Here is a 15,170-nt window from a genome sequence, read left to right on the forward strand (position 1 = left end):
ATCAGAGGCCAGGGCTTAGACTCAGTAGCCACGGGGCAACCCCATTTAAGGTTGATGGACGCTGGGGAAAAATAAGCTGACAAGAGAGAGGCAAATTTGCTGTTCTAACTTTGCTGTCACAGTGAAAGAGGAAGAAGTCTCCAGCTTGAACATAATAAAGCAAGATATTTGTGAAATATTTTGAATGCTTATTTGTGAAGTGTTTTAAATAGCTGCTATGAAAGGTCAAATGATACATTTAGACGAGTCTGCTAGCAAACATAGGGTGCAATAAAAACTGCAGGGTAAGGAAACTATATCCGTCGCTACTTATTCCCAAAGGACGAGCAGTCAGAAAGTGACTGGAACTGTGCCATGTGGTTGGCTCAAGACCAAGGTGCTTTCTTTGAGCTGTATGATTTCCAAACTTCAAATAACCATTTTGGACTGTGACGGGATTTTGTTATATTTCCAAAGGAAAAAGATTTTCTTGCTTAGAAATACAATTCAGAAAACCCTTTCAAGGCTACTTTCAACCAGCGAGGAAAACACTCTTTTACAGACATGAGGAGTATTAACTATTTTCCATTATCCTACTGATTGTCTCATAACATCCCAGCAGCATTTATTTTTCTTAGTGCAATGCAACCGAATTACATGTGAATGGAGAGAAGTTAGACTACTTTGGTCTTTTATTTTGTTCCCTTAGCAGACACAGAACTAATTTAGGTTCATCATTATTCCCCTTTAAAAGCCTGAATGCTATTGCCATGGTATGTACCATATCTGGGGATGAACAACAGCAAATATGGACTAGTAGTTTAACCTGCAGGGGGACTGAAAAAAAATACATAAGAATCACAGTAAAATGGAATCAGAAAAGCTCCCCAGGCTAGATATATACTTGTTTCTTTGGAGTGAGAGTTCCTCAGCAGGGAAACCACGTGCCTCGTTTCAGAAATTAGCTAATTTGAAGACTTTTGCATGTGCTCACAACCCAAAAGAAGCAAAGACAGCGCCTGCAAAGATGGGGAGTATCATGGGGAAAAAAAATGAACCCAGAAACAGATGCACAGCTCTACCAGGAACTTCACACTCCGCATGCCTGCGTTCATGGGCAGATCCAAGACACTGCTGCCGAAACATCGCAAGTAGGTACCTTGTTGGCTGTTTGTATGCTTGTTTGCAAAAATGTAGTGTCCATGCACAAATACACGTAGCTTTGAAAGCCAGGCCTTGTAAATCACTGCAGAAGGTCACCCCACCCAGCTCCCAGACTCCAGAAAAGCACTGTGTGAATGGGAGAACAGTTGTCCCGTTTTGTCTCATACTTCAAGCAAATGCACTTTTTGGGTGGCTCCCCAACCGCACTCCTGATAAGTTAACACATTTTAACTTCAGTTCTAAAACAAGTGGGTGACCTTTCCCCCCCCCCCCCCCACGCTCCCTCCCTATAACCTCATGGTCACCCCACGCACACCCCCATTCCTGCTAAGGATAGGGAATGGAGAAATAAGGGAGGGAGCGCAGGAAGAAGTACTAAACAACTGAAGAAAAGGGGATTATTCTTTCATTAGGAAATTTTCTAACAAAAGCACACGCACACAGAGGATCATCTTTTTTTAAGTTGGAAAACAGCTCTAGAGCTCGAACAACTCCTAACTTCAAAACTGGAATCAAGGAGGGCTGATTTTTCATCAACTTGCCAAATTTCATTCCAGAATAAGCTGCTAACATGGGCTGGACAAGTCACTTGCAAATCGGGAGACGGAATAATCCAGCACTACAAGTCACAGAAAGAAGCTTGTTGGACCATGCGTGTCTTATTAAAAACAGGATATAGAAAGTAACTAGCCCAGTAAATTACTTTCAGTTTAAATGTTGTATTTCCAAATTTGCTCCAAACTGAGAACTGTTAGTTTAACCCATTTTTCATACAACTGAGAAATAAAATTAACTCAGACCTGCACAGTAATGATATTTAAATTGGCAGTTATCACTAAAAATATTTTCTGTAAGAAACGTAGCAATATGACAGTGAATGTACCAGTACCAGATTTACCGATGCATCCGTATTATGACAAGCATATAAATCTACCTGCACTGCAATAGACATCTTCATAATAGGTCTTAATAGTTAGGTTTGTAGAAGCTGTCATGAATACCAACAGGGAGGAATGCTCTTTCCAGCTATCTTGCAACACAAATTTGTGTGTGTCATTTAAATAATTTCTCTTCTGCTGCTTTTTAAAAGAGAAGGAGATAAGGTTGTAGAAGAGATTCCCGTTCCTCCAACCACATCGTCTGAAGTTCTCGTCCAATTTTTTCCTACTGCAGAGGACCTGAGGGCATACGGAAAGTCCCCAAGTGTAAGGGTTACAAATTTAGTGATGTTATTGCTAGTAAACATGTTTATTTCAAAAGGTACAAAGAACTGAGCTTATTTAATAACATTACTGTGATGGTGCCATCGAGCCAGGACAACTGAAGATGGGGGTGGAGGAGACGTAGTTACAATTCTTTTTACTTCTGATTTGGGGGAAGAAGGGGAGAGAAAGAGGGAGAGAGATTGCTACCACTGAGTGCCGAGAAAGATGCTGTTTGCCCAGTAACTGTGGAAGGCTAAAACTACTATCGGTTTTAGAAACCTAACCGCGAGCAGTTTAAATAGTAAATAACCCTGGCCAGACTGTTAGTAAAGTGTACACACATCAAGTATTGGGGCGAGGAAACAGTATTTTAAAAAGAAAAGCCTTAACTAGTTCTCCAAAGAAAAGAACAGTCAACTGGACAATAGGATAAAATTTTAAAATCCTAAAAGCTTTTGGGTGAAGTCAGCATCCTGACTTATGAAAGGAATAAAATCTTTAGTACACTGTGGATGGGCAATTTCCTACACAGAAAATCTTCTCCTGCCCAGTGCTTTCTGACATTAATCGTTCCTGTGTTTCAGATTATCTTCATCTGTAATAGTTAACAAGTAATATAGAGTAATATGAAGCTGCCACCTTTTTATCCAACCAGAGAATTAAAAATTCCTACTAGATCAGGCTCCAAAAAAAGAACAGCAGACAGCATTAGCTCTTCTTCTATCAGACTCAGCATACACCTCTGGTCAACAGGCTGCTGCTTGCCTTCAAGCGATTCTCCTGCCCACGTGCAGAAGAGCGCAAAGATGAGGGAAGCCGTAAAAAGCCTATTATGTATGGCTAGGTCTTGAGAGGGGGATAGAGATTTTATGAACATGAGACATTTCAGGCTTATAGGATTATTTAAGTCATAAAGAGGAAGTTGTCTTAGGAGAGCAAAGTGGTGGGCACATCACAATCACTCGTGGTCAAGCTAAGCAAGGTCTTAAGGAATTCAAGGGGAGAACACCCTCTATGAAATCACAACCTATATAATCCTATTTTCTACACATATAAACCCCCAAATTGAAGGCAGGGGAGACACTCAGGGATAGAAGGCTCCAAAGTGAGTTTCTTATATTATCTGCAGGAACATCCTCACGGCCTGCTGTTTTCAGCAGGCTGAGGAGAAAGGGATTGCAGGTAGGGCAAAAAAGAAAAGCAGTTGCCACAAGCTAGTTAATGAGTCATGTCTGGTCTCAAATCAAGTACCAGCAGTAAGCTGCACACATTTATCCCATTTAGAGATCCCACGTTTGTTCAGTGCTGATCATATGCAGTACGTAAAGGCGCGTATCAAGGTGAAGCGTGCCCGTGAGTCACCAAAGCGAGAGAGAAGAATTTCTCCTTTCCAGAAGGAAGGGATTTTTCCCGGCTTGACTGCTGAGGAGACAGCTAACAGAGACATCTGAAGCTCTGAGAAAAGTTTCAGTGGTAAGGCCACGCTGTGTACTCGATAAGGAGGAAATAGGATGAGCTTCAGCATTGCATTTGTACCTCTCTGCACTCCAGGAAGGCTCCAGTTCACCTGTTTAAGCCACCAAACTCCCCCCAGAAAGATGACTTGGCAGCGTCCCGCTCGCTTGCGTTTTAATTTGAACTATATTGAAAGTGACTTTAAGGTAACTAAATAGCAAGGTTTTCCTCACTCAGGGTATGGCAAACTTAAACCTGAACAAGTACCTTAGTGCTTCCAAACAGCCCCCATCATCCGGGTGACAGCAGAGCAAGCTGCCACTCAAGGTGCGCCGGTGGGGTGGCATCACGGGAGCTGGGAGAGGCAGGAGCTCTGCTGACCCATGCCACCAGCAAACCTCCCTGACGCGCGGTCGGATACCGGGGGGGTGCCTGCTCAAACTCAGGTAGTCCAAGGAAACACTGCAGGCTTCAGCCTGCCCCCAGCACAGCACAGATGGGGTTATGGCAAGACAGCAACCCACCCAAAGCCCCGGTAGCGTGGGTGAGATGGATCCAAGCTGCCGTCACAAGGCTGAGCGGTGTTGAAGTCTGAACCTGGACTGCATCTTTCCACCTCAAGCCTATTTCTCTCAGTGTCTGGGATGACTCAAGCTGTAAAACTTTTTCCTTCTCGCCTCACAGTTATGGTGCACAAATTAGAAGAGGAGGAAGGGAAGGAGAGGTTTCAGCATCATTTCTTCACAACTTCATATCATGTACTCAGAACCTGCGCTATTAGCATCAGATACTGTCTTTTCAAAAGTCCAAAATATTCGCTTGTGCAGCAAGCATTAAAGTGACACTTACATCACTCATACAAATGACTGTTCTTTTGGAGTGATGTGTGCTTGAATTAAACTGTACAGTTTCATTGCTCCCTTAATTTTTTCTACACTCCATATAATTCTTTTGCACGTGAAATTGCAGATTTATTAGAAATTATAAGCCTACACCCTACACATCGCTGGAAACCTGCCATCCTAAATGCACAAAGCGTGGATATTTAATGCACCAGCAACATGAATGCTTAGGGCTATGAACAAACAAGGCACTACTGGCTGTCCCTGTATTATTCCAAGGCACAAACAGACAAAACAGACTCACACAGGAGAGCTCTAGCTGGACCATTTGAAGACGCGACTACCCACCAGCAACAAACTGGAGACCCTGTAAAGCAAACGAGCTGGACTGTCAAAGAGGTTCAAGGCAAAAAAAGTAACTCCCAACACCTCTATACTTAAATGAAGCAATGGGAAGATCAAGACAGGAAGTGTTAAAAGCATCAAAGTCTCTTAGCTAAAGGAGACGAAAATGAAGAGGGTTCAAAACCAGATCCAGGGTAGTTGGAGCACTGCCAAAGGAGAAACGCACACAGGCTTTATTTCAGACCCTCAATGCAAGTTATATTACAGTGTTTTCATCAGAGAAGCAAAGCCTGTGTTTAGCCTAATCTGCAAGTATGCAAAGTTGCTTCCCCTCTGAGCAGCTCATCTTCCAACATCAGCATTACACGTGGCTGACAATTAAAGTCTACTAGCAGCATTTCTTGCACCTCAAACCCTTCTGCCCTTGACAGCTGACTGCAGTTCATTTTCATCTACTAAACCACGATGAATAACTTAAAAATTAAACACATTTTGGAGCTCCTGATAAGAAGCAGATGATGGTGCACTCTCCAAAGAGGAATAATGGCTTATAAAACAAACATTTGTGCATGTGCATTTTAAGGAAATGCAAAACTGGATCACCTAAAGCATGCTACACTTCTCACAAACAGTCTGTAGTTCTCAGAAGCAGCTAGGCCACTTTCCTTCTGTAAATAAAGATATTTCTTAACTAGTTTCAAAATATTTGATACATGCACTTAATATACAACTGTGTTAACAAAAAACAAGAGAGATCAACTTTATCAGCAAAATTCCTTTCCACCATTCTTTCTAGTTCTAACTATGTAGATTGTATATGCTTTGGCACATATGTAGAAATCAGTACTTACTGTGTCGTCAGGATAGGCTATTTAATTGCAACGCCTTTACTAGAAGGTAGTGATTTTAAATGATCATCATCCAGCTGCTTTGGATTTTTTAAGTTGCTAGTATAGCTATAATAGGCTGTTTGCAGAATTACATTTTATTCATGAATTGCCTGCACATCTGCAGTGTAGATTTATTTGTAACTCAAAAGGAAAAAAAAAAGAGAGAGAGAGAGAGAGGGCGCGAGAGAAGAAAACCACACGCACAGCCACACACACACACCCTGCCCTGGGATGAAATGCTACTTTGCCATAAAGTTCACCAGCTGCAGAACTCTTTTCTGTCCCATAATACTCTTTAGACAAGGTTCAAGTGCCTTGGTGGGAAAACATTCAGAGTCATTTTGATTTTCCCCTAGCTTGTTTTTAAAGCCGCGCATGTTCCTCCATCGGTGCATACGCAGAATTGCAAACATTAATGAGCGCTATGCATGACTTCCTGTGGGAAGACAGACTTCATACTGAAACCCTCTGCTCCGTTACGCTGCTCACGTAGACACTTTCATTTATTTGGCTGGAGGTGCCTATGATTTAGTTATTAATCCTCAAACATAGTTTTCATATTGAAGTGATAGTTAATATAAAGTGATGTTAAGTTTAAAATAATAATACTGTGTTCAAGAATCTCAGTGTTGCTTTCCTTCACGCCCAATTTTACATGACCTGACAGGCGATTACCATGCATAGGGAATTAGAGTGCTCCCAGCACAAAGCAGACTATGACTGATAATATCTTAAACTGTCTAAATATCTAAACAAACCTGGAGAACAACTTTTAGCCAAGTTCAAGGGATTTCTGTTCAACAGATATCTTATAAAAATTAACTAAGGGGGCAACAAGGAACGAGTCCTCACAATCTCCACAACCACGCAGGTCCTGGCAACCTCCGGCTGCAGCCAACATTTGCTCACTTCTCCATCTTTCCCAGTCCCAGGGACGGATGAATGGATGGATGGGGTGAAGGAAAGATGCAATTTTAGCAAAGACAGTCTTAGACAGAGTAACTTAATCTGGTTGGCATAACTAACAACAGGAGAGAAGCAAGCAGAGAATAAATTCTCATTAGAGCAACATAACAGGAAAGGCCTACACACACGAGTCACACTTCAGGAAGAATTGCTGGAAAATAACTCTCAGCCAAAGCACCCTGATCCACACAGCATCACAATAAAGCAACACAGGTTCACCCATTTTAGATTTCATATAAAAACTGTTTTGTTTTGCTGAAGCTATCAATTTCTAATACAATTATGCTGAATATTGAATTCTACTTGTGCAGCCCCCAAAATGTCAATACATTATTTCACTCCTAAGCATTTCAGGTCCTTTCCTGTAAGACAATGCACCAGAGTTTTTTGAATTTCTATAGCGTTGCCCAATTTTTCTTTTCTGTGTGTATACCAAAGTTACCCATTGTAAAATACTGGCTTTAAGACTCTGATGATGACAAAACTATGGCCCCAATGTGAACAAGAATACACTTAACCCCCCCAACCCTCGATAATAAATAAGTTGCACGTTCGTGGGATAAGAAGCAGAATAATTATTCAGCTTCTTTAAATAAATTGTGGTACCTAATGTTAATCAGCTTTAGTAACCTCAAAAAAAGGAAGTGAATGTGTGTTCATTTATATTCATTAACTAGGCAGCTTTTCTATTTTAGGAAAGCTGAAGGGTTATCATGAGATTATTGTTTCTATTCCTCCTGCAGAACGTCAGTCCCTGGATCAAAAGCATCATGTCTCACTTCAAACAGACTTTTTCCTTTCTCAAAATATTCCCCTCAAAACCACATTGAGCAAACATGATCAGAACTATTGATATATTAAAATAATAGGAAAATTAAATAAAGAAGATTTGCACCGTGGGGACACTAACTTTCTCAATATTGCTTCAAAGGATAAAGATTTTGAAAATGGTGGTGTAAAGATGGCAATTGTTCCTGACCTGAAATGACTTGAAAGTCAAAGTTCAGGGACTTGGCAACAAGATTTTTGACATCAGAAAGACGAAATGCTTCTAGCTCCTGCTGAATTCTGTGTTAAGACCTCCACTGCACAGTGACAAGCACAGTATATGCCTCACTTTCTAGGCTCCTGGGGCTTTTGCTGAATGAGGCTGTCTTTCTAAAAGGTGGCAACTCAGGATTGGAGCTAGGGCCCCTTGAGCTGAGCCTCCTGAAATAAAATAATAATAAAACCCCCACATACTCAAAACAGACCTGAAAAAGTTCCAGATACATGAAGAAAAGGCAATTATTTCAGGCCCAATTACTTTGGGCTGCTGAGTTGTCAACCAAGAGGGCTCTGGGCTGCTTTAATTCCTAAGCGTGAGGAACCTGTGTGGCATAAAGGGCACAGCATAACCACTTTGAGACAGTTGATGAATGGTTTGGTAAGAATGGTTACTCTTAATTAGCCATTACAACTGATAGCATGTCATTTATTCCTCCCAGATTGACAGCTGATGGATTAGATACTCAAGAAGGGATCCAGGGTGGGAGGGAGGGGGAGGAGGAAGACAGAAAAATGGTATGAAGAACTTTGTCAAATTACAGCCCATACAAGGATGCTCAGGACTCCAGCCATCCTGTATGAAGGCTTCTTTGCCTACAGACTAAAAGGAAGACTGACTTGTGTGTCCCTGCACAAACAAAACATCAGTGCAGCTGATTTTCTGATGACCTTCCCATACTACAGGGACTGGACCCTGTATATGTGCATGTATATATATGTGTATATATATATTCGTATACACACACGCTCACACACGTATGTGTAGGTCTACATACACATAGACCATCTCAGCATTTCCTGACTTCAGAGCTACACCTCTCAGCACCACAGAAAAGTAGAGGGTATCTACCAGTCTACTGCCTCTTCAGCAGGACCTGAGAACGTCCTCAAGGTATTGGGCCTCGCGTGCCCTAACAAAGCAAGCAACTCAGAGATTTGATCAGTAAAATCAGACTTATCAAAAGCATTTGAGAAGCACAGAGCTGAACTTTAAACTCATCAGTGAAAGGTAACCAACATCTAATGTAGGAACCAAAATACCAGTGCTCAGTGCTTGCTACCTGGTGTGCTCCCCCAGGAGCACCAGGAATTTTAGAGATCAAATTCCAAAATGTGTATACATTTAAGTGAGGGTTTACTAATTACTACCAAATACAGAGAGAATCCGCCTTTATTGCAGGAGGAAAACCCAGGACAACATGGCTACTCTTGAGATTTTCATTGCAGCTTGCTTCGTACTGCTTTCTTTTACAGGGGAGGGGGTTGGTTGGATGGAGAGGCAGAGAGCACACCATAAATTCACGAGTAATGAAGAGAAGAAAACCCTCCCCAATGCATACTTCGTGTTCTAAGACAAAGAGAAGCAGAAAACTAAGCATCCCAAATTACCAAGAAAAATGTATTTTTCTTCTTCTTTTTTTTTTTTTTTTTTCTCTTTTTCATGCTGCTCTCCATTAGAATGTAGCAGACCTTCCTGTTGATGAAAGCACTGGGAAATGCTTCAGAGAATGGCCAAGGGGTCAGGCTGTCAGTTTAAACTAATATAAGAAAATTGAAGTGAAAACTGACATATTTGAAAGAGAGAAAATAAAATGTAAAGCTCTATTTCCAAGAAGGGGAACCAGAAAATAGCAAACAAAGATATGTGAACAATTCAGTAGAAAGGAGAGGAGGAAATTCGCTTGCACTGCTACGGATAGGAGTCCCAGCCCTGCGGCTAGGACTGCACCGTGCGACAGACTATGCCCCACAGCTACTTAGAGCAAGATTAGCTATCAAAGGTGAAATTGTTTTAATTCTCTCCTGATGTCTATTAAATTGCTTTAATGTGGTGGAGCTCTCCCATGCCCCAACAGGTCTCCCATAGAGAGAGGGGCACAGGCCCTACTCCAAGACGAGATTTACACCTAGGAAAATTCCCGGCTTTGTGGGAGGCTTGCGAGAGCGCGCCTGGCACAGGGAACTGCAGCCGGGGTGAGAATCCGGCCTTCCTTCTCAGAGAGCTCTAACACCTTAACTGTTTTTGAGCAATTCTTCACCTTGATCATTAAAGACTAAAAACAAAACAAGCATAATCAATTAGAGCATTCAAGGCCCAGGAGGAAATTTAAAAACCAGCTTTCAAGGCCAGAGTTTCAGCAAAAATAGATCCTTGTTGCCAATGGGCAGAGCTTCCCCGAGCTCAGTGGAGCTGACGGCTGCATTTGCAGGATGACAACACCTTGCATGTTTTCAGTGTGTCACAGTAAAAAACACTAACTCTTTCAGCTGATTTGCGGTACATCGAAGGGTTAACCTACATTTCATGACTGAAGTTAACCCAAATAAGGTCTATGCTATTCAGTCTGAAGGGAAAAGAAATCAATTCTGGTTCCCCTGGGTAGGATTTCAACACTTGATTAGAGAAAGAAATGAATCTTTAAAGTATACTTACAGGAAAGGTATTTGCCATTTGCATGAGAGATGGGAATGGCTGCATCCCAAGTTAATGAAATCCAGTCTCCTGTGCCTGTTTGAGGATTTCATCTATTTGAATTATGCAAATATCAAATATAACTTCATTGTATAAAACTTCAAAATGAGAATGCTGTCCATGCATCCAGGGAGGCCAAAATGATATCCCCACTCCCCAAACTTAACGTCGTTTGATTGAAGGCCAACAAGAGGTTATGATTTGGTCCTACAGCACTGCGTTCGCACTGTGACAGTCAATTTAGAGGACATTTCTGCCTGTCAGCAAATAAACATTAAGTCATTTTAAATTTCTCTTCCATTTGATAAGGTTAAAGCAATTCTCTCTTGGAGAAAGGCCCTCAGAAGGCAGGCTTTTCAACTCTAGTGACTGGGCACGAGGAGGCTGACCGCCGCATAGGCCGCCAACGAGGGTGTCCGAGGCAGGCTCAGCTGAGCCGGGTCTCAGCTCGGCTGCAGGGAGCTAGCTCTGCGCGAGCAAAGAGGCAGGACAGCACAGGGGACACCCTGCCCTCCCTTCGGTTCACAGATCACAACCTGCAGGAAACTGATCCTTCCCTTACAGGCAGGGAACGGTGTGTGCACAAGTTGTGCAGCCCTATTCCAGCCTCCTGAAGGTTTCCTTTCGGCAGCAGGTTATTTGCCAAGAAAGTGTTCGACTTGGGTAAATTTGCTGCACCTTCTTTGCAAGATCAGCACCCTCCCACAAGAGGAGATACTGTCACGCAGTGCCAAACCACAAAGTGAGAAACCACCACATCCTTGCAAGCCGGTGGAGACCTGGGCTTTGTCACCACGACATACCTTCCGTGTCCGTCACAGGCTTGCAGAAACGATCACATACCCCAGGAACCAAATGAGTTCGGTCCAACTCTCCACTTTGAAGGCTGTGCTTGAACACGTCCTTTCCATGATTAGAAATTTTCTCATTTCCGACCGTACTCATTCATGGCCCCCATAGACCTACTAGTTCTTGTGCTGACGCCGTCATTTAGATCAGTGCAGAGAACATGGCAATATTTTGTAATATCAGAGCATTGGCACTGCAGGACAATGTTTCCCAGGCTGTCAATATGCACCTCATAATGGAAAAGATTGCATTTAAATGTTGGCTTGGACCAGAAGACAAATAGGAATGGGACATTAGAATTTCAAGTCACTGTCGGAAAGCCTTTCAGAATTCAGTGGAAGCGTACGTGTGAAGGAATAGGACCACGGAAGGGAACGCACACAATGGAAAGTTTCAATCTCCAGACATTAATTTTTAACAATGAGCTCCCAAGGCTGCCTCAGAGTAAACTAGGTAGGGAAAATATTTTAAGAAAAGGCAAAAGAGAAAAACTGAAAGAGACAAGCAGTACACACTCGGAAACCTCAACAGGAGCAGAGAACAGACTTGCTGTGGCTTTGCTCAAAGATCGCCCTGACAGAGGGGTGGCTTCAAAAGAACCACCTTTTTTAGCTGTTTTATTGCAGGTTATTTTTCTTACAGTCCAAATCAGCAAACACATATTTAGCATGGATTTAAATCTCTAGAAATTCAGAGCTAACCAAGGGTACCTATGACTTTCAGGCTCAGACTCCAAGCTGAAGAGCAGACTTTACACATGCCGGAGAGAACATCCTTGGCTCTACAACTGAGACAAGGTTGATTGCAAATTCCTTGACATAAGGCCTAACTTAAAACAGGTCTGGGACCCTGGGCAGTTTCTAAAGATGCACAGCAAAACTGCTAAGTTTAACTTGTTGCACGCACACAGTGAGATCAGATCTACTGTACTTGGAGTCACTCTGCATATGCAGTTCAGCAACATTTTTAAACCTGGGTACAGACCAGACTTTTTCTTTATTCCTTCTATCCTCTTTACTGCCCCAGTGTGCTTACGGACAACTCATAACCAGTTGCAGTCTTCATTTGGCTGCATTATACAAGACAACCTCATTTTAGCTTCTGTTAAAGGTTCAGCTGCCCATTCCCCACTTATCTTAGTAGATGTTTTCTCCAACCTGAATATGGGTAGTCAGACATTGCATTTCATCAAAAGCTGAAGTTTAAACAAGGATATATTTTAACCCATTATACTTCAGTAGCCAAGTTGCCCCTCTAGAATTAATATCCAAGATTTTCAAAGGAATGTGTATGCCTGCAAGTACTGACAGATGCTTTTCCAAATTTTGGGAGGCATCAGTAATAACATCATCATCACTATCACTAGTATTTAGGTATCTGATTAGCTTTCAAGACAAAAAGACTACTTAAATACTCTCTCTTCTTTTGAGGACCTCTGACACAACCCATCACACCCATTTTAGACCTGTGTTTGTTTCAGCAGATCAGGAAAGAAAAACAAAAAGATCCTTTTAGCAATACTTCAGTATCTAAAGCGCAAGGGTAAACAATGCCACTTGATCAGAGTGCTTGCTTTTGACTTCTCTTTGTCCTTCACCATACCACTTCAGTTCTTATCTGACGGTTAAAAACCTGACACGTTAAAGCTGTACCCACAATAAAGACTGCTTGAATCTCTGTGTATGTTATTGTTGAGGTACTGCAATCTTTAGACACCTTAAAAGTTTAATTCTGGTCATTGGCCCAATCACAGTAAGTAGTTTTTCTTCTGTAGATATCCTTAACCATTCTTGGGAGACTCAGTTCTTGAGCAGCTTCATTCTTCATGCTTAGGGGAAAATTTTAGTTCAGTTTTCTTTCCAAAATTGGGTAGCTCAAAAGATGTCTTGATTGGACATGAGGAATGTGAGGCATCAGAAGAAAAACTAGAGCCGATCAGAAGAGACACATCTCCACTCCTCTGCTGGATTAAAAAAAAAAAAAAAAAAAAATACCCAGCAATAAATAATTTTTTTTCTTGAAAAGCTTATGGTTGGGGGGGGGACAAAGACAAAATGACCTTTCAAAAACCAAAGTCTGGGACAGAGGATTTTAACCAACTTTTTCTTGTCCAAGCTTCTTGGTACTCCATTTTGCAACTCCTTTAGTTACATAAGGAAACCATTATGTTCAACAGATAGCAAGCTGGCAATATTATATAGAGAAGAAAAGCAAGGCGGATTTTCAGAAATGATATATGAACAGAGCCAAAACATTTTGAAGCCTACCAGTGCTTCAGGGAGAAATTGAGAGCATCATCTCACAGCAGGGCCTGCACATGGGATGGACCTCTGAAAGGGGCTGTATCTGAGAAGCTGTTTTCCAGGTTTCAACCAGAGGTTGGAGCAGTAACACTTCCTGAAACATTCACGTAGATGCTACTTGATAAGACTTGAGAAACAAAAGCAATTTATGCTGAGTGGGACCAGGACAGACATCTAGACCATGTTATCTAATGCATCTCCATGTCTGGGCTTCTTTATACTCATGAGTATAGTTTAGTTCCACAGTAACTATTATGTACATGCACCTGTTTGCAGATTGATGTCAAGTGTTTTTTTAGGGGCAATAGAATTAACTCTGCCTACATATATTTACCTAATAAGCAAAAATCTGCTTCCAGAGAGACCTCCAACTCTAACCCCGTAAGCTACCCTTTAGACTTAAATGCCTTCCCTTAAAAATTTAAAGAAACAAATATAGTACATGGTGTTAGAAGATGATTAAATGCAACAGCAACAGACCTAAAAGCAACTTTGGGGAAAAAAGGGAAAGTTAGCTAATAATAATACTAGACCTTCTTCTCAATTTCAACTTTCCTTGTAAATCACTATTTATAGGATTAAGAGATTATTGGCAGACTCAATTAGTCCATAATGATTTGATGTTGTTATTACTCATGCATCCATAAGAGATCAGAAAGATAACCTCTTTGTCATTTAAGTACAGGGCTGATGTCTAGCAGCATAAACATGGTGTAGGATGCCTTCAAAGAAGGCTAAGAAGGTGCTATAGCTGGTTCTGTCTAGGAGAAGCTGGCTATGCCAAGTATAAGCTAAAATCTTAACTGTTTATCTGGAGTGGACAACATCATTTTTAGAATTCCTGCTCAGTAGTTTTTTGACTGTGTTATCTATCCTGTAAAATTACAGGTTTAGGAATTCGCTTGTGAAAATGAAAGAGAAGAAAATAATCTTTAACCTGTTAGTTGGCACTCAGTTTCTGAAGACAAATTTTGTCTGCAGGAAAGCAAGAAGTTACACAGAATAAAATTGAAAGCTTCACATTACTAATAAATGCTCAGATATTAAAGCTTTCTTCCATTAAAATTCACAGACTAGCAATCATTGTTTAAAGATAATGGTCTTAACATCAGCTAGAAAAAACAAAAGACTTAATTTTGTGAAATGTGGTATAATTGGAATATGAAACAATACAGGAATAGATAATGCATTTAATTTTCCACAGGTGAAGACTTCAATAAATCATCTGTGAACTTGCCAAAAATGAGTCTTATTTACTGAAACTGGGAAGTTGTAAGAGCAGTCTGCATCTGAGTTGGTGTATAGCTCAGAAGAGATGTCAAGAAAACATAGATAAAGTGGAAGATTAATGCTTAAGACAATAGTCTCTTGACCAAAGGATGAAGGCAGCAGTCCAAAACTGAGGAGATACAGTTATCAAGTGTAGGTGGGCTTAATTTTAGCTGGGGACTATCTCTGTCAACTCATTTCATACTTGGAGCAACACCTGTATTTTTCCACTTCAATGGAAATAAATCTTGCTTTCTTATTCCCTCTTTGGAGAAAGAGACAGCTTCCAAGGTTTCTATTTGTGGGAAAACATGTCTTAGAAGGGGTTTGCTGTGAGCCGACGTGTTTTTCAGAAGCTGAATTTACACAGCCAGACCTCGGCT

The 15,170-nt window shown here is 41.3% G+C and overlaps 1 protein-coding gene across 1 annotated transcript in view; it reads right to left on the reverse strand.

Annotated features, from left to right (window-relative positions):
• Positions 1-15,170, reverse strand: part of GPR39 (G protein-coupled receptor 39) — an 81,049-nt gene that overhangs the window by 56,994 nt on the left and 8,885 nt on the right. The window lies entirely within an intron of this gene.

The sequence above is a fragment of the Dromaius novaehollandiae genome, chromosome 7, assembly GCF_036370855.1.
Source record: "Dromaius novaehollandiae isolate bDroNov1 chromosome 7, bDroNov1.hap1, whole genome shotgun sequence".
Taxonomy (NCBI): domain Eukaryota; kingdom Metazoa; phylum Chordata; class Aves; order Casuariiformes; family Dromaiidae; genus Dromaius; species Dromaius novaehollandiae.